Raw genomic sequence first — 21,960 nt, 5'->3', positions numbered from 1 at the left:
AATCCCTTCACCAGCAGAGAACAAACGTTTCCTTCCTTTTTCAAAAGCCAACTGCCTGGCTCAGCAGATATAATTGCAGGCACCTGATATCCGTTGAATACCAGTTTATTCCCATTGGACCTCAAGTGAGCTGCAAAGTGCATCCTGGTAAAGGTAGTCCTACACATTTTAAAATGTATATCCCAAGTGGGTTGCTGAAGCCAAACAAAATAATAAAACACAGTTCATTACCCCAGTGGGCAAATTCAAAGTAAGAAAATCGTTTTTGGTGCTAGTATTCCAACCTGCTGCTCTGAAAGTGACCACCCATACAGTCACACATAGAACTGCTCCTTTATGCAGTGGTGGTGCCTTCACAGCTGGACAGGCCGTTAAATGTATACAACAGAGAGTTGTCCTGAACAAAAGCGCACTCGCAACTGGTAATTATGGAATGTAACTAAGTCAGCAACTTACAGAGAATTCTTTGGCATTTTCATTATTTCAGGCCTTGGATTTACAAACATCTCTGGACAAGTGTTTCTGTGTTAATCCCTTCACCAGCAGAGAACAAACATGTCCTTCCTTTTTCAAAAGCCAACTGCCTGTCTGCTCAGCAGATTTTATTGCAAGCACCTGATATCCGTTGAATACCAGTTATTTTCCCATTGGACCTCAAGTGAGCTGCAAAGTGCATCCTGCTAAAAGGTAGTCCTACACATTTTAAAATGTATATCCCAAGTGGGTTGCTGAAGCCAAGCAAAATAATAAAACACAGTTCATTACCCCAGCGACTCAGCAGTCGTAAAGATACTACTAGTAAAATACCTTTGTGAATAGCAAAGATTGCTAAACTTACACAGAAGTGTAAGTTTGACTTTGTGAATCAGGCCCACAGTTTCCCAAATATAATTTGCAAAAATATTGCTCCAGTGGAGGTAATAATAGAAAAGGTACACTCAATAGAGTGATAATTTAGTAACCAACATGTATGTCAGGTGATATATTTAATTATCAATCTTCAAACATACAACTGATTTTAGAGCCACAGGTCAGACTCTGCAAGTGTCCCCTTTCACTAAGAAAGACTTGAAGAAAATCTGAATATGTGCCTTCTCCGTAGGTATGATTTTCAACCTTTCAAAATATAAGCGAAAAGTTCAGACTTAATGTGAGTGAATGTTTCCTTGAATTGTTTGATACATTTCTCAGCAACCGGTTGCTCTGGCTTTTTCATTTTTAAGGTTTGTATATAATTTCCATAAATTTTCCCACAGCTGTGGACAATAGCACCCTACGTGGAATTAAGAAGTTTTAAAGCTAAATCGTCTAAATAATCTTCTGTAGTGTCATACTCACTTAATTGAATATCTGAGTATGTTAACTCAGGTAGTTATGACACAATATTTGAGTATAATTCCTATCATATTTTGCGATGCTCCTCTGTGTGTCAAGGGCAGGTCTTATTGGCATCTTCTCAGTGCAGAGGAATGGTCTGCTACCAACATCAACAAATCCGGATGGCAGAATGAAAATTAGGATTCTACAATTTCTCTAGAAATAATTTCCAGCTGGAAGGAAAAAACTGGTAACCAGAAAAAAGTCTTCTGTCTGGTCAAGCAGTAAGGAAGAGGAACAAGGATAAAACAAGCAGGAACTAGAGAAAGAGGCGATTCCACAAATCCAGTGACTGAGCAATCAAGCAAGGACAATTTAGACACAACTGAACTTAAAATGGACTTCCTTTTTATAGTCCCAGACAGAATGCAACACAATTCAAAAAATGGATCATCCATCTTGGATTCAGAAAGAATTAGTGTTTACAGTAATACCCATGACTATTCCAAATAAATATATATGTATTCATCAGTATTGAACTGCACTGTAAAACATGTTGTGACCCAGGAGTTTAATATTATCATTTTTATGAGCTCTCCCCGCATGCTATATTTCAGAGACACAAGTGTGTAGGTAGACAGTTACCTCAGAATTCCTTGTGTGCCTTTTGAGGTGGGGAGGAGGAAAGATGGCTGATCACAAGGATGTGGCTGGATCCTTAAAGCCTGAATTCAGGCTCTGAGCAGCCGGGAACAAGGCTGCCTGCAGGGCGGACAGGACCAATGATTCTAGCTGGGCCTGCTCCATGAAGCAGTAAGGATACACTCCTTACATTGAATGTCCTTTCTTTTATCCATTTTTTGTTCTATATTCCAATCCTTTGTACTCGTAAGGCTTTTAATCATATTAATCTTACGTCACTGCTCAATTTTCTTTATCTATTTCACAGATTATGGACCTCATTATGACCCTGGCGGTCTAATGACCACCAGGGTCGAGGTAGCGGTCGGGCTGCTGCCAATGCGGTGACCCGAGTGCCATATTATGACTGCAATCGGACCGCCAGCACCGCCAGATTTCTACTACACAATGGCCTGGAGGTGGTGGTGGTCCTAACCCACCAGGGCTGCGCTGCAAACGCTGCCCTGGGGATTACAACCCTTTTCTCTTCCGGCAGTTTTATGATGGTAGCACTGCCATGAAAAGGCTGTTGGAGATGGGTTGCAGGGGGCTCCGAGGGGGGCTCTGCACTGCCAAGATGGGCAATGCAGGGGGCCCCCTGGCCAGCCCCGTAGCAATTTTCACTGTCTGATTTGCAAACAGTGAACATTGCGATGGATGCTGGTGCACCATACGCACTACAACATTGCCGCCGGAGACAATGCTGTAGGCAGTTTCCTCCTGGGCCAGCGAGTGGAAACTGAATTTCGGCCCACTGACCCTGGGGGAAACTTGTTACGGTCCCGGTAGGGAGGGTGCCCCACTAGCGGCAACCTACCTGTCGGAACTTCAGCGGACAGGCTTTTCCTTGCGGCAAAGTCATAATCAGGGACTATGGTGGTGATTCCTAGTTTGGCGGGCGGCAGTCGCCGCCCGCCAAGCGGGAGCCGCCAGAAGACCGTACCGCGGTCAAAAGACCGTACCGCGGTCAAAAGACCGCAGCGGTCATTCTGGCTTTCCCGCTGGGCGGGCGGGCGACCACCAAAAGGCCGCCCGCCCGCCCAGCGGGAAACCTACAGCAACGATGAAGCCGGCTCCGAATGGAGCCGGTGGAGTTGCTTTTGTGCGACGGGTGCAGTTGCACCCGTCGCGATTTCCAGTGTCTGCTATGCAGACACTGGAAATCAATGTGGGGCCCTGTTAGGGGGCCCCTGCAGTGCCCATGCCATTGGCATGGGCACTGCAGGGGCCCCCAGGGGCCCCACAACACCCGTTCCCGCCAGCCTGGTTCTGGCGGTCGAAACCGCCAGAACCAGGCTGGCGGGAAGGGGGTCAGAATCCCCATGGTGGCGCTGCCTGCAGCGCCGCCATGGGGGATTCTGCAGGCCAGGGGAAAACCGGCGGGAAACCGCCAGTTTCCCTTTTCTGACCGCGGCTTTACCGCCGCGGTCAGAATGGGCCTGGATGCACCGCCAGCCTGTTGGCGGTGCATCCGCGGTCCCCTACCCTGGCGGTCTCGGACCGCCAGGGTAGGAATGACGCCCTATATCTGACGAACGTTTCATACATCTCGGTCACAATGATGTGTGATATTATTTGTTTTGTTCCATATGAGAACCAGTAAAATGTCTAAAATTTTGATATTTTCTATCTTTTTCTTTATTTTTTATCTTTTGTTTAGCCATGAAGAAATAGCTAGTTGTGATTAACTATGGCCTTCATAACATACCAGATAACCTGAAATCTTGTGATGCCTGTGTTTTCTTCCAATATTGCTTATATCGAAATGCAAATTACTTTTTTTCTGAACGTTAGGTAAGGATTTGAAATTCTCTTTTCTAGTACTTTCATCTTATGCTGTAGTCCAAATTACATTTTCTGCAAACAGCTTATAACTTCTAACAGTGATTAAAGATCTTTGAAAATATAACGTACTAATTTTTCTGTTCTTCTCCAACTTAAGTTCAACATCTGTTTACATGTTCCTGGATTTCCTCCTGTGACCTTTTAATGTGCTGTCTCCTGTCGTACTAATAGTTTTCCCTGTAATGAAATGCTATTTATCTCAGGCTTGCCTAGATTTTTAGACCCTAGCTACATTTCAATTGTGCAAGTGTAATCTTCCATAATTTTGTGCATTTAACTTTATGCATGTAATGCGAAATTCCTGAATTTATGCCATTACTTCACATAGCACAGGTGCACTGGAACAATGCAAACAACCGGAACAAGGGTGGCTGTTGCTTCAGACACCTGCGTTTTTTGTGCTATGTATGCGAGTACACATTCCATTTTAAAATATAGCACTAAGGGGCATATTTATACTCTGCACTGAATTAGTATCATTTTTTTTTACTCTAATTCAGTGTAAAACTAACTCCATATTTATACTTTGGCGTTAGACCCGTCTAGCGCCAAATTTATGGAGTAAAAGTCATTTTTTAGACGTGGAAACCTACCTTGCCTTAATGAGATGCAGTGTAGGCGTTTCCGTGCAAAAAATGACTCTATGGCCTTAACCCCATATTTATACTCCTGTGCAAAAATGGTACACGGGAGGGAGGAGGGGTCAAAAAATGGTGCAAAGCTTGCTTTGCCCCATTTAGTAATGCCTGGGTCAGGGCAGGCATTAGGGGACCTGTGGTCCTATTTCCATGATGGAACACTATGGAATAAGCCCACAGGTGCCCTCTTCAGGCCTCAGGGACACCCCCACCCACACCAGAGGGACTGCAGAGGATGGGGGACCCGTCGCAGGTAAGTACAAGTAACTGCAGGTAGGTATTTAATTCTATTTTGTAAAGTGCCACAGGGGGCCCTGCCGTGGGTCCCCATACATGGCACAGGGTGCAATGGTGATGCCCAGGGGACCTTTGTCCCCTGTGCTGACCACTGGGGTGGTGGGCATGACTCCTGCCTTTTCTGAGGCAGGAGTCATGTGGCATGGTAGGTTTAGCACCATAAAATGACGCTAATCTGGTTAGAGTCATTTTTTTTTAAACTCTAACCAGCCTAACACCATTTTTTGGTGCAAAATCTCCTTCTTTCATATCGCCAGCTCCACCCGACTAATGTAATTTTTGTTGACGCTAGCCTACCCTTTGCACCGGCTTGCACCATTCCCTAAATATGGTGCCCGGCTGGTGCACAGAAATGGTGCAAGCCGGTGCTAAACCTTTTGATGCAAAACTGCGTTAGTGAAGTTTTGCACCAAAAAGTATAAATCAGGGCCTAATTGCTGCTTTTGAATTTTGGATAACTTTGTGTAATTTAGCAAAATGCCACGTAATTTTGTGTGTGAAAATTACACAAATTTCACACACTTCAGGTTTTTGTTTCCTTAGGCCATTTGTTGCTCTTCTTTCTGAAACTATTCCCATTGACTCCCACATTTTCACTTATCTTCTCATGTCTAAACATTAAGGGGCATATTTATACTCCGTTTGCGCCGAATGTGCGTCAAAAATTTTGACGCACTTTCAGCGCAAACGTTGCCCCATATTTAAACCCTGACGCCCGATCCGGCGCACCAGGAAAATGGCGCTATGTGCGCCAGTTTTTGGAAGCGGCACCCCGCCCTGCGTTAATGACATGCAGGGTAGGCGTTCCCGTCCAAAAACAGACGCACATAGCGGTGCGTGGTATTTATGCTCCAGGGCAAAAATCACTTCCGCGCGGCAGGTGGCGCAAAAAAATGGCGCAAAGCACGAATAGCGTGAAATTTTAACGCCTGGGTCAGGGCAGGCGTTAAAATGGGGCAAACACACCTGTACTTAATCAGAACACACAGAACAAACAACAGAGCAGCAGAGCAGCAGAGCAGCAACAGGGAGACATGGAGGTGCTTTTTCTTCAACGTGCACGTAGACGCAGAGCCCTGCAGCAACAACAGCAGCCACAACAACAACAGCAGGGACCCCAAAGACAGCGCAGAAGGCAGGAGAGGATATTCCGCCCATGAACAACCCTGCATGGCCTCAGGGAACGAGACATCATCCAGAGGTACCGGTTGAACTGGCAGGCCATTCAGCAGCTGCTGACAAATATTGAACAGCAATTGGCCCCCACTTTAGTGACTCCACGCACTATCCCAACCGAAACAAAGCTGCTTGCCGTACTTCACCTGCTGGCAAGTGGCTCCTTTCAGACAACTGGTGCCCTGGTTGGTGGAATCTCACAACCATCTTTCTCCGCATTCCTGCCTAAAGTACTGGATGCCATCATTGGACTGACACCCCGCCACATCTGCTTCCCTAACACAGTGCAGAAGCAGCAGGAAACAAAACAGGGGTTCTACGCCATCAGTGGCTTTCCGCACGTCCTTGGTGCAATCGACTGCACACACGTACGCCTTGTGCCACCTGCTGCGAGTGAACACCTCTACCGCAACAGGAAGCACACACATTCCATCAACGTGCAGGCCATAGTCGATCACCAAGGACTGATCAGCAACATTGTGGCTAAATATCCTGGGAGTGTACATGACGCATTCATCTACCGTCACTGCACCATCAACCAACACTTCCAGGATGGACGGTATGGCAATGGACTACTTGTTGGTAAGGACAAAAATCTACTTATATACTCACTGCACAGAAACCCTCTAGGATAAACAACACATACACCACAATAGCAACACCTAGACAGGAACACACTGAGGTACTCACATCACTAGCCATGTGTCACAAGTCACCATTGAACCTCTCACACATTTGAATTTACTCCACAACTTAGTGTGAAGACATTCATGACTGTGGTTGCCTAAATGTCACCTTGCAAATTGGAAGTCTCACAATAACCTGTACACTAATACAATGCATAACTTTTAAGGGATGGGATGGCCTGGCTATGTTCATATGAACGTTTCTAATACCCTTTCATGTTTCAACTCTGCATGGAACTATCATCACACCCCCAGTGAGGACACACGGACACCTGTGTCACAAGTCACAATGCAAGGGAGGGCACACTGTACTTGAGAAACCAATACATCCTGCTGACAAACAGTTAGACAACAAACACTTGCTCAGCCAAGGGAAAAAAACAATGCCAAAGTTTCCACCAACAAGTTGTCACATTAGTACACAAAATAGTCACAGACAACACAACACAACTACTGCCATCAAAGATACGTACAACAGTGCCTCCTACATCTAATTGATACCATTCTGTGTTTCTCTTTCAGCTGATCAGGGGTATGGCATCCAGCCTTGGCTAATGACACCATATGGAAACCCAAATACTGCTGCTGAGCGGGCATACAATGACGCCCACAAGAGGACCCGCAGCATTGTGGAGAGGACCTTTGGGATCCTAAAGTCAAGGTTCCGCTGCCTTGACATCACTGGCGGAAGCCTACTCTACTCCCCAGAGATGGTCTGCAAAATCATACTCACTTGTGCCATATTACACAATATTTGTGTACAAAGGAACATTCCCCTCCTTGAACCGGACCCAGACATGCCTGAGGATGATGATGAGGAGGATGCTGGCCTGCAACAGGAGGGGGAACAACCTAACACCGCAGCAGGAGTGCGTAGGCGCCAACAGCTTGTGAACAATTTTTTGACTTAAGTTATTATAATCACTTGTATTCCACACTTGTAAATAAACACAGATAACAAACACCACATCATGCTTTGGCCTATTCATTTCTGACCACCTTTAGTTTGAAATAGCTGAAGATGAATGTCGTCTCATTGATCAAGAATGCCATTAAAATTAATCACACCAAAAATAAACATCACAACTGTATGCACAGAGGGTAGGATGTGACATGTTACATTACCATACACAGAGCCCAACAAGAGTACAAATGTGACAATTACACATGCCGGATCCAAACAACTGAAACAGTCTCTCATCCAGCCCAAAATTGGAGATCATTTGAAAGTCACATCACACGTGTTCAGAGACAGGGTGGGACCATCCATGTGTACGTGAACATGTCATCAATGGCTTCTCTCAAGTGTATGATGTGAGCAATACACAATTGCAACAACATCAGCTGCCACTAACTCAGGAGGAGACCTTGAAGTTACAGTGACAACATACACACAGACAGGTCATACTGGATCCACATTCCCACACACATGTACACATATGTCATACAACCAACCTAATATTTGAAAGTAGACCATCACAGTTGTGTTCCAGTTTGAACCTAGCAGGAAGATTGTAACATGACACTAAACCAGTTTATGCAGAAAGGGACACAGACAAGCAAAACAATCTTCGCATTATCACATCGTGAACGCTGAGAGTCTTGCAAACTTAGGGGGTCATTCTGACCCTGGCGGTAATTACCGCCATGGCGGAGGTCGGCGGTAGCACCGCCAACAGGCTGGCGGTGCACCGATGGGCATTCTGACCGCGGCGGTTCAGCCGCGGCCAGAAACGGGAAGTCGGCGGTGTACCGCCGACTTCCCGCTGCCCTTGAGAATCCGCCATGGCGGCGGAGCGTGCTCCGCCGCCATGGGGACTCTGACACCCCCTACCGCCATTCTGTTCCTGGCAGGTCTCCTGCCAGGAACAGGATGGCGGTAGGGGGTGCCGCGGGGCCCCTGGGGACCCCTGCAGTGCCCATGCCAATGGCATGGGCCCTGCAGGGGCCCCCATAAGAGGGCCCCACAAAGAATTTCAGTGTCTGCTTTGCAGACACTGAAATTCGCGACGGGTGCAACTGCACCCGTCGTACCTTCCCACTCCGCCGGCTCAGAAGGGTGTTTCCCGCTGGGCTGGCGGGCGGACTTTTGGCGGTCGCCCGCCAGCCCAGTGGGAAAGCCAGAATGACCGCCGCGGTCTTTCCGCGGGAACCGCTTGGCGGGCGGCGACCGCCGACCGCCGCGGTCAGAATGACCCCCTTAGTCATATGGAAATGGTATGCAACTTAGCTCCAAATCATCATTACTGCAAACGTCAAATGGGCTAATGAGATGAATGAATGGTCAACAGACATTCATACCATATGGCCTTACATTCGCCCGCTGCTGCAGGTTTGCCAGGATATGATAAAAATACTCCATGGATACAGTAGCTATTCTGGATGGTCAAATCCTAGGGTGCTGGGGGCCTAACTCCACCTCTACCACCCCCAAAACATACAAGAATCATGTACTTGTGAACAAAACACATGCATAAGGCACATGTGTGGCCTCCATGTCACAAGTCCTACACAAATATGAAACACAAAATCATAATGGGACATGGTCAGCCCCATAAAAACTGAAAGTGACTCTCCCACTCCCTGTTAGGACTACAGATAAAAGCATCCCCATCATAAAGGTGGGGACATTTTGGAGACGGAATACATAATGGTATCAAAAACATCATTTCAAAATAGCCATCAGCAATTACACCAAATATGTTGTAAAATATGGTCAATACATTAGTTAACGTATCCCAAACATCACAGTGTGAAGGCCGTCTATACATAAAAGTACGGACATTTGTCATATACAAACACAAATGTGTCTCACATCGCACCGTTTGTCCATGACAAATCACCTTTCCAAAGCTAAACACATGAAGACATTTGGATAAATTTGCTCCATATTCTACGCATACAGCATGGCCGTCATAATTTGTTCACATACTTGAGTGCACACAATGCAGAGTCAGATACAAATGTATCCAAAAGTGTCTTGATATTTCACCTTCAAATTATTATTTACATCCACAATATTTTTGACTCTGCATCATGTGCACTACTGTACGTGTAAAAAAAAACACGCCCATGATGTATGCGTCGTGAAATTGACGCTACATGGACAATATGTTGGTCATTTCATGTACAGTATTAATTATTAATATTCAGATCATATTTTTTCACTCCGCATCATGTGCACCACTGTACGTGTAAAAAAAACGACGCCCATGATGTATGCGTGGTGAAATTGACGCTACATGCACAATATATTGGTCATTTCATGTACAGTATTAATTATTAATATTCATATCATATTTTTTCACTCCGCATCATGTGCACCACTGTACGTGTAAATAAAACGACGCCCATGATGTATGCGTGGTGAAATTGACGCTACATGCACAATATATTGGTCATTTCATGTACAGTATTAATTATTAATATTCATATCATATTTTTTCACTCCGCATCATGTGCACCACTGTACGTGTAAAAAAAAACACGCCCATGATGTATGCGTGGTGAAATTGACGCTACATGCACAATATATTGGTCATTTCATGTACAGTATTAATTATTAATATTCATATCATATTTTTTCACTCCGCATCATGTGCACCACTGTACGTGTAAAAAAAACGACGCCCATGATGTATGCGTGGTGAAATTGACGCTACATGCACAATATATTGGTCATTTCATGTACAGTATTAATTATTAATATTCATATTTTTTCACTCCGCATCATGTGCACTGTAATGCGTCATAAAAAATTGACGCACAACTGTGTATGCGTGAAAATATGACGCATAACGGAAAAATAAAAATGGCGGCCATTTTATGCAGGAAGTGATGTAATAGGATATCCTGTTTACAAAATCTGTACTGGGAGGTAACTTTCACTTTCACTTTCCAGTCTCAGATTTCTCTAGACTGTGTGGTTGTGTGAAAGGTGTTGTCCTGTGTTTTACTGCTCTAGTGTCCTGTGTGCCTTGTATTTTGTCTTAGTGTCAATCTATTATTGTTGTATCACATTGTCTCAGTCTGTTTAGTGTTATTTTGTCTATACCTGTGATAGTTTGTATTGTCTGTGGGAGTCTGTTGTGGGTAGCATAGTTTGGGGGGTTAGTTGGGCTATTTTTCTACTTCTCCTTTTTCTTTCACACCTCTACCTTTCCCCATTTCCCCCTTTATATTTTATATTTTGTTGGTACATTCTTATCCCTCTCAATATGTCAGGTAGGCCTCGCCTGTCCAGGATGGGGGAAGACGAATTGGGGGGGTTCATATGGCTCATAAGCCATTTCCTCCCACTAATGCTGGAAGCTGGGGGCCGTGTGATACAGGGGTATCACACGGAGGCCAGGAAAATCCAGTGGGAGAAGGTGCGCCATCACCTGGTCCGGGTCTATGGGAGTCTCAGGAATGTACACCAACTCAAGCACCGCTGGGCAGATCTGATCACCAGGGAACAGGACCTGCTGGACCACCTGGGACTCCAGATTGGTGGCCATGTTGGTGAGTAAAAAACAATTACATGGGAATGACAGAAATCGGTGTGTGAACATGTGATGATTGTTAGCGAATCTGCAAAATAAGTAGCTGAGTGTGTGTAATGCCAGGGAAACCTAGGCCCATGGTTATACACATTAATCCCCATTCTTGCAACACATGTACACGCAATGACAGCTTTATAAATTCAACATCTATTTGTATTATGCTAAGTCGCCCCCTCTCTGCGTCCCAAAATGTTTCAAATGCTGCGCTACAAAGGTATACATATGTGTCCTAATGTGTATTTGTTGCTGAATGTGTATGAAGACCTATGCTACCAGTCCGATGGATCATTTTTGCAACACATACCAGATGCCTGTAGCTGCATGTAATGTAGTGTTGCCTTTGTGTCAGAAATGCAACACGTGAACGGGTCCATTTGTACTCCACTGGTCATAATGGCCAGTGAGTACGTCATGTAGAAACAACATACCTACAGATGCAGACGCCATAGCTAGACAGAAAATTGGAAACACATGATGATGCTATACATGTGTGTTGCCGTCACGTCACATGAAGTCAGTCATGTTGTTCACACATATGTCACATGTGTGTCTGGTTGCTGTCTGTTGACCCTGTCCAAATAGCCTGTTTTATTGTGAGTGGTCATGCAGTCCTCATGGAACCAGTTTTGGAATGTCTCTCGGGGATGCACATGCTGAGATGTATGGATAACATTATTGTTGGGGCATACTAATGGAGGATTAACTTGGACGACACCTGACTGTCCTGACCACTGCATGAGTGTAGTAGGGTGTGACACTGGAGCAGGAGACTCATCCAATGTTAATGTTGAATACAAAGTGATCCATGCAGGATGAGCATGTGTGAAAGTCTATCATTACCATGTCATTTTCACACAGTGTCATTGTAACAGAAATCTTTTGTCCGTTCACCCAGTCTGAGTATAATCTTTGTTTCAAGCTTTACAGGTGGACCAGCCCCGTACACCGTGGGAGAGGTGGCCCATTTTGACGACCCCGATACCTAAAGTGAGTGTCGCCTGAGTGCTATTTACATTGTTTGGTAATGACGCATGATGGATTACTGTGTGTTCAAGAGAATTCATGATTTGATGTGCTGGCCGTTCATTTGCTTTGTTCTTTTAGTGTGATATCAAATTAGAATTATGTTTCTGCCAAGCAATACGTAGTCATCTCTCAGATTGAGGGGCTGTAGCCCATTCAATTAGGGCGGCAATTGGGAATGGTATGACTCATTTCGAATAGACTGGTCAATGTTAGATTTGGTCAGGGACTTGCCATGAACTGAGTCTGCATATCAGACTGACAGTCTCCCAGATAGCTTAGGCACATGGCATTGATGACAAGTGCTTCTTCCTAGTTGAGGATGGACTGTGTACACTGTAGGTTGGATCTTCCATGGGCATGTACTTCCACAAGGTGAACTCGAAGTGTGTGTGACTTGAGTGCAATGCCCTAGGTGTTCAGTTGAATCATGTGAATGGGTGTACTACCTCCCCTGTGTGTGTTGTTAAACATGCCTCACTAATAGTATGTTATGTTGGGCTAAGTCATAACATTTTGACATGTGTGGACCTGGGATGTGACAAGGTTGGGCTGACTACAACGTGTTGCTAGCCCTTCATAGGTGTTGTGTGTGAAGGCACATAATTGTTACACTTTCTGTACACTCCTGGGTGTGCATTGAACATGGGATTGTTGGTTGTTCTTCCCACACCACCCACAAAGACTGGGATGTTACTGTGAAACAGGGTACCTAGGACTGTAGCAACCAGTATGTTACACGTACTTAACACCTTTTGTGACTTGAGTTAGTACCTTGGGCCAGAGTGAGAAAAATGTCTACACGTTGCAAATGGCATAAATATCTGTGTGGGATTTGCAAACGTCTGTTTCCTAATCCAAAATGTCTTTGGTGGTCATGTACATATGAGTAAAATGCTTTTCAAAATTGATATAATGAAGGGTTTTACCAGACCTACTTGCAAATCACAGTGGTAGGCAATCCCATTTGCAACCGAGTACGTGGTTGCAAAGTGAGTAGCTGTTATCATCCACTTGAAGTGGATGGTAACCACCTTGCTGACTGGAAGGGGTCCTCATTGTAAAGCTTCAGCCTTTGTGAGTGGACTAAAAGAATCCTGCGCAAAAAAGCCAGTGGTCTAAGGGACCAATAATTACCGTGAAAATTTCCAAGTACAATTGTTGTGATTTAAAAATAATTGCTGCTCATTTTTCTTTCCGGTAAACGGCCTACACTTGGGGAGAAATAACTTGCTTAATTTAAAAACAGTCACGTCTATGGAGTTCTGCTCGTCCCAGCAGGCCACCATCCCCGTGAGTGCCCATGTTGCTAAGGTGGGGCAACTTGGAACTCACATCATTGATGTTCATGAGGTGGGTTTTATGGACCCCATAGCGACTCGCAGACGGTGTCAGAGACACCGTTCTGCTTTGCAATTTGCTAGTTGATTTTCCTAATTTCCTACATCTGACACCTAGTGTGGACACATGATTCTGGGCCAGGGGTTCAATCTTAGCACACAACTAATTAAAAATGCTATTGAGTGAGGAGTGTGAGTGTAATCACATAGAATGACATATGTACTGAAGTCAGTATGCGGAAGAGCTGGTGCCATAATGTCAAATGCCTTAGGTATGATTTGGATGAGTAGTTTAGGGTGATGTCATCCATCATGTAGAGACATGGATATGCTAGGTGTGATATGACCTTAGGGATGCATGATTCACATGTACTTCCTCTGAGCATTTCCGTGAACTATGTTGTAACAATTGCTGCATACAATATATTTCTAGTAATGGACAAATGAGCCATTGTGGGATTTAACCCACTGTAAATTCAATGCTCAATATTTCCCTTTTCTCTTCACAGCTGCAAACCTGAGTGCCGCAGAGCGCAACCATTTTGAGCACAGGGCAATGAGGTACAGGCACATCCTGCAGGTGCAGTGTGGGTATCGGAGGATGGCCCGCAGATACAATTCCGATCGGGCCTCCGGGGCGTGGTATGCCACACCACAGGCTCCACCAACAGTGCCACCTACAACCACCAGGTCTGCCCAAGGGGACCCAGCGACGGACCAGCCATCTTCCTCAAGACCTGGACCCAGCCGTGTGTTGGGAGCAGGGCTGTCCCGTGGCCACTCCACTCCAGCGACAATCTCCACCTCCACCGGCACGCAGACCAGCAGTGACCCTCCAATTGACCCTGCAGCCTTCCAGGCATTGTCTAGGAAACTGGACAGGGTAATTCACAAGGTGGACAACCTGACGGAGGACATGGCGGAGGTTAAAAAGAAGGTGCGCTCCATCCGGCGCACACTTCAGAGGGCAAATCTTTAGTTCTTTTGCCCTCCTGAACTTTTACCCCTCCCCTCTCCCCTCTTTCCTCTTTTCATACTGTTAGTTGGGTTTGGGGGGTTAGTTATAGGATAAGTATAGGTAATTAGCTTAGTTAGTGTTAGGTAAGAGGGTGGGGGGTCCTTATACTTTCTATCTAATATTTTTGTGTGGGTGGGTGGGTGGGGGGCAATGTTGGGATTCCTGTTTAATAAAAAAAATATATATATATAAAAAATAAAAAATACAAAAAAATATATGTTTGTTTAGGATAGTATAGTATGTGTGTAGGTTAGTAAGTGTTGTCCTGCATGTGTCTTGTCTCTTAATGGTGGGTGGGGGGTTGATGTTTAGATCGTTTCGTTACATGTGTAGAGTAAGTTTAGCTTAGGTTAGTTAGGGACAGTTGTGGGTTAGTAGTAGTCAGGTTAGATTAGTGTAGGTTTACCTTTCCCTTAGTTGCCTCTTTTATTACTACTTTTAAATAAAAAATTTGTTAACCCTTTACCTGATGCGTTAGGTGCTACCTTTTCATGGCCTTGACATCAGTGTAGCAGAAATGTTAAGTATGACATTTGTGTTCCATGCTCCCTATTCCCAGGCTTATGAGGTTTAACATGCCAGCTACCCGTGTGCTAACTTGGTAAGTATCCACCATGTTGGAGAGCCACCATTGGTAGTGTGCATTGATCATCAAGGTTTGGGGTTGGTATGTATCCTACTTCACAGAAGAGTGCTTCCAGACTTGTTATTGTAGGTAAATAGATAGGTCGGACAGCATTGTGAAGTTCAGGGAGAGCTTTATAGATGATGATTTGTTCACACTCTTGTCTTGTTGCTATCATTGCTGACCTACATCATGTGTGTACTGATTCAGCATGACTTTCCTTCATGGAAGTATACGCCGTAAGGGTGATTGATGCAGTGTAATTTGTTTATCATTCCTTTCATTCTACAGCATAATTTCAAATTTTAGTATTGCATGGTGCCTACATTTCCCAGCCACCATTAGTTGTGTAGAATAGCTATAGATGGTGCATCATTCTGTCCAACACAGCATGATTGTGTGTGCTTAGTCCCTTCATCAGTTATTTTCCTCAGTATAGTAAAGCTATGATGCAATCCTGGCCACTGCACAGATGATTCAGTATACATGTAATCAGGACAGTAGTATAGAGAATCGACATGGTTTCCACACAGCCACTTTGTAGTTATCTACTGCACAGTTGAATTTTGAAATGACACAGAGACACAATAGGTGTGCAAGTGATATTTATTTATAAGTGGTGTTGTGCAAAATGTCCATTCACCATGTTTGCTGACTCCTTTCTGGTGCATTATTACATGGTGATCCTACAGAAGGGGTGTGGATGATGCTCCTGACATGCTGGGGTGATGTCACAGACAGTGCAGAGGAACATGAAATGCCAAATGGTAGGAGAGAAACATTCACTGGCAAGGTGGACAAGTCAGACAGTGGATTGCCGAACAGTCATTGAGGTTAGTTGTAGTGAGACTGGCATGTGTCAAAACGTAGGACCTTGGTCAGAGTAGGGCATGGTGCAGGGACTAGGGCTTCCGGGTACTCTTGTGTGTGAATGTTATCTGTTCCATGTCTTCTTCTTCTGATGTGTGTGTTGCCTGGTGTGTCCTTGTTGTTGTTGGTTGTGAAGGGGCAACACACACCTCAGTGTTAGAAGACATGGAGGCAGACATCCCGGGGGCGAATCCCTGTTGAGTAAGGAAGGGCAGTACTGCAGCAAGGAGGGCCTGCTGGTTTTTCAGAATGGCAGCCACATCCCGATGGTAGGCAGCCAGGTCGGCCCTGAGGGGTTCTATGTTGCATTTGTGCACACGTTGAGTGGCTTGCAGTTTGAGTTGTTGTGTCAACTGGATGACAGCTGTGCCAATTTCCTTCAGTGTTTTTGAAATGTCCTCCAAGAGAAAATTTCTGGCTTGCATTGCAGCTGCCTGATGAGCAGTTGACAACATGCACAAACGCACCCCCTCAAGGCTGGCTGCCATATTTTGCATCCCCACCCGCACCTCCTTGGCCAGCTCCCGCTGGACCCCAACGACAGTTCTTTCGAAGCTGGTGCCAGTGTCGTCAGAGTCCTCAGCTGTGTTGGAGCTGGCAGGTCTTACAATTGGGGTGGCGGGTGGTTCTACTGTGGTGGCTGCTTCTTCTGTGCTCCTCCTTGTGACTGAAGGTGGGGTTTGGAGGCTTTCAAGGACCATGTCAATGGTCTCTTGTGGGAGGTTGATGGTGTCGTCATCCATGTCATCAGGGAACTCATGGACAGGCAGATCAGCAGGAGATCCGTGTTCCTCTGCAATGAAACAGGGTACAATTAGTGTGTCTGTGTTGTGACAATTTTGCAGTAAGATACAAGCCTTTGGATGCCTTAACATTGTACTCTGTGTTTGTCTAGGTATCTGCTGTCCGTCATAGGGCATTGTTGTAGGCCTATGGCCCACCTGTGTGTCACATGTTTGATATGGATCTTTCAGACATGTCTGCCAGGTCGCCTCTATGTGTTGCTTTGTAATTATTTAGGAATAGGTGTTTTTTTCTCCAACTCCTCACTCGGTGTTTCACTATTGTTATGGAGGGACATTTTGTAGGGTGGGCTCTCATTATCCAACATGTGATTCTTGGCTTTCTAGGCAGCAGGATAGCTAATGGTGTGGGGGACTAAGTTTGACCCACTTGAAAATAACTCTGTCACCCAGATATTCAATTTAGCTAAGACTAACTAGCAGTGCCTCTGGTCTCCCACTTCAAAGGAATGTTTAGACATCCGAGCGCATGACATCTTTGGAACTTCTCAGGGAAGTGGTGGTCACTCAGGTCCTACACATTTGTATCTTTTCCGGTAGGTTCCCATACACAAATGACATAGACAGTATTAGTTTGATATGAAGTTTCATTGTACAACTGACTTGTAGGAATTTAGGTGTGAGCCCCATTTACACAAACAATACACACTGTTAGAATTGAAATAGTCCGCAGGAGAGTAATACATTAGTACACAGCTTTCATGGTGCCTAACTGTTTCTACTCTCCCCCTGCATGTTCTATGTATAGCACAGCTTGTTAAGTTTGGAGGTTGCCTGTCGGAATCACAGGGGAGACATCATCCCTCATATCAGAGGAATGGGCTAGGATCTGGTTGTGCATCAGCAGCAAGGCAGGCAGCATCTAGTTGTTATTTTCTGTTTGGAAACTCCCCCATGCGTGTCTTGGGACAAGGGAGTGAATGTAAAAGACATATGTCATGGTGATGACAAAGTTTCCATAAGCAGGAATGCCAAACCTTGACCCCTACCACATCTATCAGCAACGTACCAGACGGTATCCTTGACTGGGGCACAGAGTGAATATGTTCTGGCAAACTCCAGTGCAGAAGTAGGCAAAACAGTGTGATTTGACTAATTGACAACACCTTAGGACTGACTATTTGCTACATTAACTGATAGGAAGGGCAATGAGAATCATTTAGTGCAAAGTGCTCTGAGGCACTTAGATGTGAGCAAATGAGTATAAGTACATTCAGGGTAAGATGCACAAAGGCCTCCAGCCTGAGGCTAATGCACAAAGTATACGTTTCACTTGCCACACTACACTTTGACTGACTGTGGGTGTTGTGACTGCCCTGCCAGCACACTTGCCTCTCAGGCCCTGCCCCATACACTTTTTATTCACATTGCATGATCTGTACATGTAACGTGGCATTACCTATGCATGTCAATGTTAGGATGTGGTATGGATGTAAACATTCTTGATGTTTTGAGATGGTGTTGGGTGATGTGTTTTGAATTGGATTGGCCTGTTTATCGTATGAAGGTCCTATTTGTTTGTCCGACTTTGCAGTTGTGTTTCAATGACCAGTTGCCTGTGTCCCCTCCTCAATGTTGTTGTCTGAGCAGTATGACATTAGTGATGTAGCCTTGTTAGCCACTCACGTGAGGGACCCTGACGTATGCACCATGTGTGTATCGTTAGTGCTGTGTGGCTCCTATTGCTGTTTACTTAGGCTTATGTATGTGTCAGTTAAGGACATTCGGCATTTGAGTGTACTGGTACCTTTGTCTTATTTCTAGGAGTAATTGCAGATGTCACCCTCACCCCCTAATTTAGGTATGTATGTTCCAGGGTGGGGTTTCTGCCATTTGGTACTATAGCTGCACAGAGATGAGAGGTGTTATTGTCAACTGTGTTTGCAGTTAAGTTACAGTTGTTGTATTTGCTACTGCATTACAGATAGGGACCTAGTTGATGTAGAATAGATTTTGCAATACAAGTGCCTGGATGTGGATTTGAGGTAGTGTCCTTCCCACCTGTCACTGCTTTCCCTGTTGTAATTACAGGATGTCCCCGTGGGACTGTTGTGGTTGCTGTATTTTGTCGTGCCCCAGCTTCGGTCAGTACTGGGCATGCCCCCCTGCCGTGCCCCTTTCCCCATGCCACTTCATATATGTGCTGACTTACATGCATTGTGTAGTAGGTATCCCCCCCCTGCTTACAGTCCCCATTATTGTATTATGATTCCCCATGCGACTTACCCTGCATGTGCGTAGCGTCGTGGTAGTCTGCGCTGTCCAGTCCTTGAATCCCTGTGACGATCTCCTCCGGGATGACGGCTGCGACCATCTCCTCCATGTGGTCCAGGGCCTCCTGTTGTGCTGGACTCCCCCCTCCAGTCTGCATTGCTGCCTTCCTGTTCCTGGCCATTTTCTATTTGGTCCTACGTTTGCAGTCATGCCAGCGTTTCTTACACTCGGTGACTGTCCGGCGTTCTTCAGCCACACTGTTAATCTTGTCCACAATTTGTTTCCAGATGGCCTCTCTCCTACTGAGTGGCAATTTTGAGGAGATGAAAAGTTGGTGCTGGTGTTCCGTCCCCTCTTTCACCAGGATTTCCTGCTCCTCTGCACTGAAGCGACACTTTCTTTTTTTTTTTTAAATGTCCTGGGTCCTGTATGCTTCCTCCTGGCTGGTTCCTGGTCTGCTCTCATCCTCCTGGGGTCTGTTGGGGCATCTAGGATCCATTTTGGGTCTCCTCTCCTGAAAGGGCAGTTTTCGCGCAAAAATGTGACGCTATTGCGTGAAAAAAAACGGCGTTTTCACGATTGCGCTGTCGTAAATCAACCCACAGTGATGTGCGTCGCATTTACGTTGGTTTCCTTTACGACAGACCGACGCTGTGTGCGTCACGAAATAATGACTCCCACCTGTTGGTTGCGCCGCCGTACGTCAAAGTATAAATTTGACGCCCGCATGGCGCATCCAAATGGCGTTAGACGGCGCAAATTTTTTGACGCAAAATTGCGTTAGCGCAATTTTGCGTCAAAAAGTATAAATATGGCCCTAAATATCACTTATGACAGGTCAGACAATACTGGTATTACTTTCATGATCAAATATATTTTCATGGGTTGAATTGTTCGTAAGAGTACTCCCATTGATGCTCCTGCTTTTTTATTCATCCTTGTTAAGGTTTGATTATTAACTTGGTCATCAAGAACTCTCCCAATATATCACTGGGATGATTGTGCAGGTGCATGACCTTTCTCTTTCTTCCAATAATTGTTGCCATTATCACCTACTAACAGTGCTTAATTTGTAAATAAAGAGGTGCAGGTGCTCAAAGTCCTTCTCTTAAACACGAGGCTGCTGTAAATAAATCTGCCAGCACTGAATACTGAGACAGCGTAATCCTGAAGCCATCTTGGGCCTCTTCAATCCATTTACGACCACCCTTGCCCCTTCAGCTCATCCTGCAACTTTCTACTTTCTCCCTTTATGACGCTTTTTAGTTTTTCCTTCTTCCGTCTTTCCCATATGTGTCTTTTGCTCGCAGCAAATGCTTGAGGCAGAAGATTAAGCTCCGGCCCTCACAAATAAGTGCGGTGCTCAGCGCCGAAAACAACAAGCACGAAATTAAGCACTGACTTCTAATGGGCTCTTTTTCTTTCTCCTGATTTCCCTGTGCCTCTCTCAGCTTTTAGTCCTCATATGAAGAATGTGCTTGAGACCCTGCTTTAGGAGTGTCCAGTAATACTTGTTGTTTGTCAGTTGGGTGACTGTTCTACTCGAATTGCACTCTTCCAAGTTACAAATATATAGCACGGTTCACCGAAATACCGTTGCAGTAACTTACGTTTTATGTTGAATCATAAGAAATGTCCCAATGTTTAATTATTTGTTTGCTTGTATTCGTATAGTAATCAGTCTAATCATTTAGTATCAAAGATGTGATCAAAATGTATTATGTAGTTAGCTAATTTGTATCTAAATAATAAGTCCTCGTCCTTATTGTGTCAGTCATGATACGGTCAGTGACTCCACTGACCCTATTTATACTTTCACGCGGACCAGAGCGAGACCACAATATGCCCAGAAGGAAAGAAACAGGGTATCCCATCCAAAGTACAGAGAAACTGATCTTATAGTATCAGATTTCCTCAAAAGCAGTGCTCAATTGGAGCGTGCGGGCACCAGAACTTATTTTTGAGGTACGGCACTTATTTTTCTGCTTCAAGCATTTACTGCGAGCAAAAGGCACATATGGAAAAGACGGAGGAAAATAAAAAAGAAAAAGCGTCACAAAGGGGGAAAACAGGAAGCTGCAAGAGTGGGCCCAAGAGGCAGGGAGTGGCTGTAAATGGATTAGGCATTCAGCATTAGGCTGCCCCAGTATTCTGTGCTCGTACATTTAATTGCAGCAGCCACATCTTTCAGAAGGGAGCTTTGGGCACCAGCACGTTTTTATTTACAAATTAAGCACTGCTCAAAAGACTAACTATAGGCCTTGGTGAATCCCATTGTTTATCATCTCACAGGGCAAAATACATATCAGCTGTACCGTTCAAGCTATGGATGTAAATGTGAAGATGTACAGTTCATGTCTTGGATGTAAAATACAAAAAGAAAAAGGAGAAGGAGAAGTTAAATGTGTCAGTGATTTACTAAGACCTATGCAAAATCCAAATATGTGCAAAATCTAGTGTGCTGTTTACAGACGTCTTATTATTTAGAAACAAATTACTAACCTAATGCTTCTCAACACATTAATAACACATCCTTGCTATTGTGTGACTAGACTGATTACTAAATGAATACCGGTACAAAGAATTAAATCTTGGGCTTTCCTTAATGACTCACCATAAAACATAAGATACTACAGTACTATTTAACAGTCAAAATATGTTCTCATAGGGACAGGCTGACAATTCCTCCTTCACACCAACTGGTTACGGCTGTTCTTGATTTCTTCTGTCTACAAATCATTTTCAAAATTTTGTATGATATGCAGCCTTCTACCTTCTTGCACTTTGTGCCCTTTATCGTCATGTTCCTTTTTAGCATCTTGTTAGAAGCATCATTATCAGTCTGTTGCAAGTATTTAAGACATCAGTACAAAACAGGCTTAT

Source organism: Pleurodeles waltl, chromosome 4_1, assembly GCF_031143425.1.
Source record: "Pleurodeles waltl isolate 20211129_DDA chromosome 4_1, aPleWal1.hap1.20221129, whole genome shotgun sequence".
NCBI lineage: Eukaryota > Metazoa > Chordata > Amphibia > Caudata > Salamandridae > Pleurodeles > Pleurodeles waltl.
Note: the sequence above shows the minus strand (reverse complement) of the source record.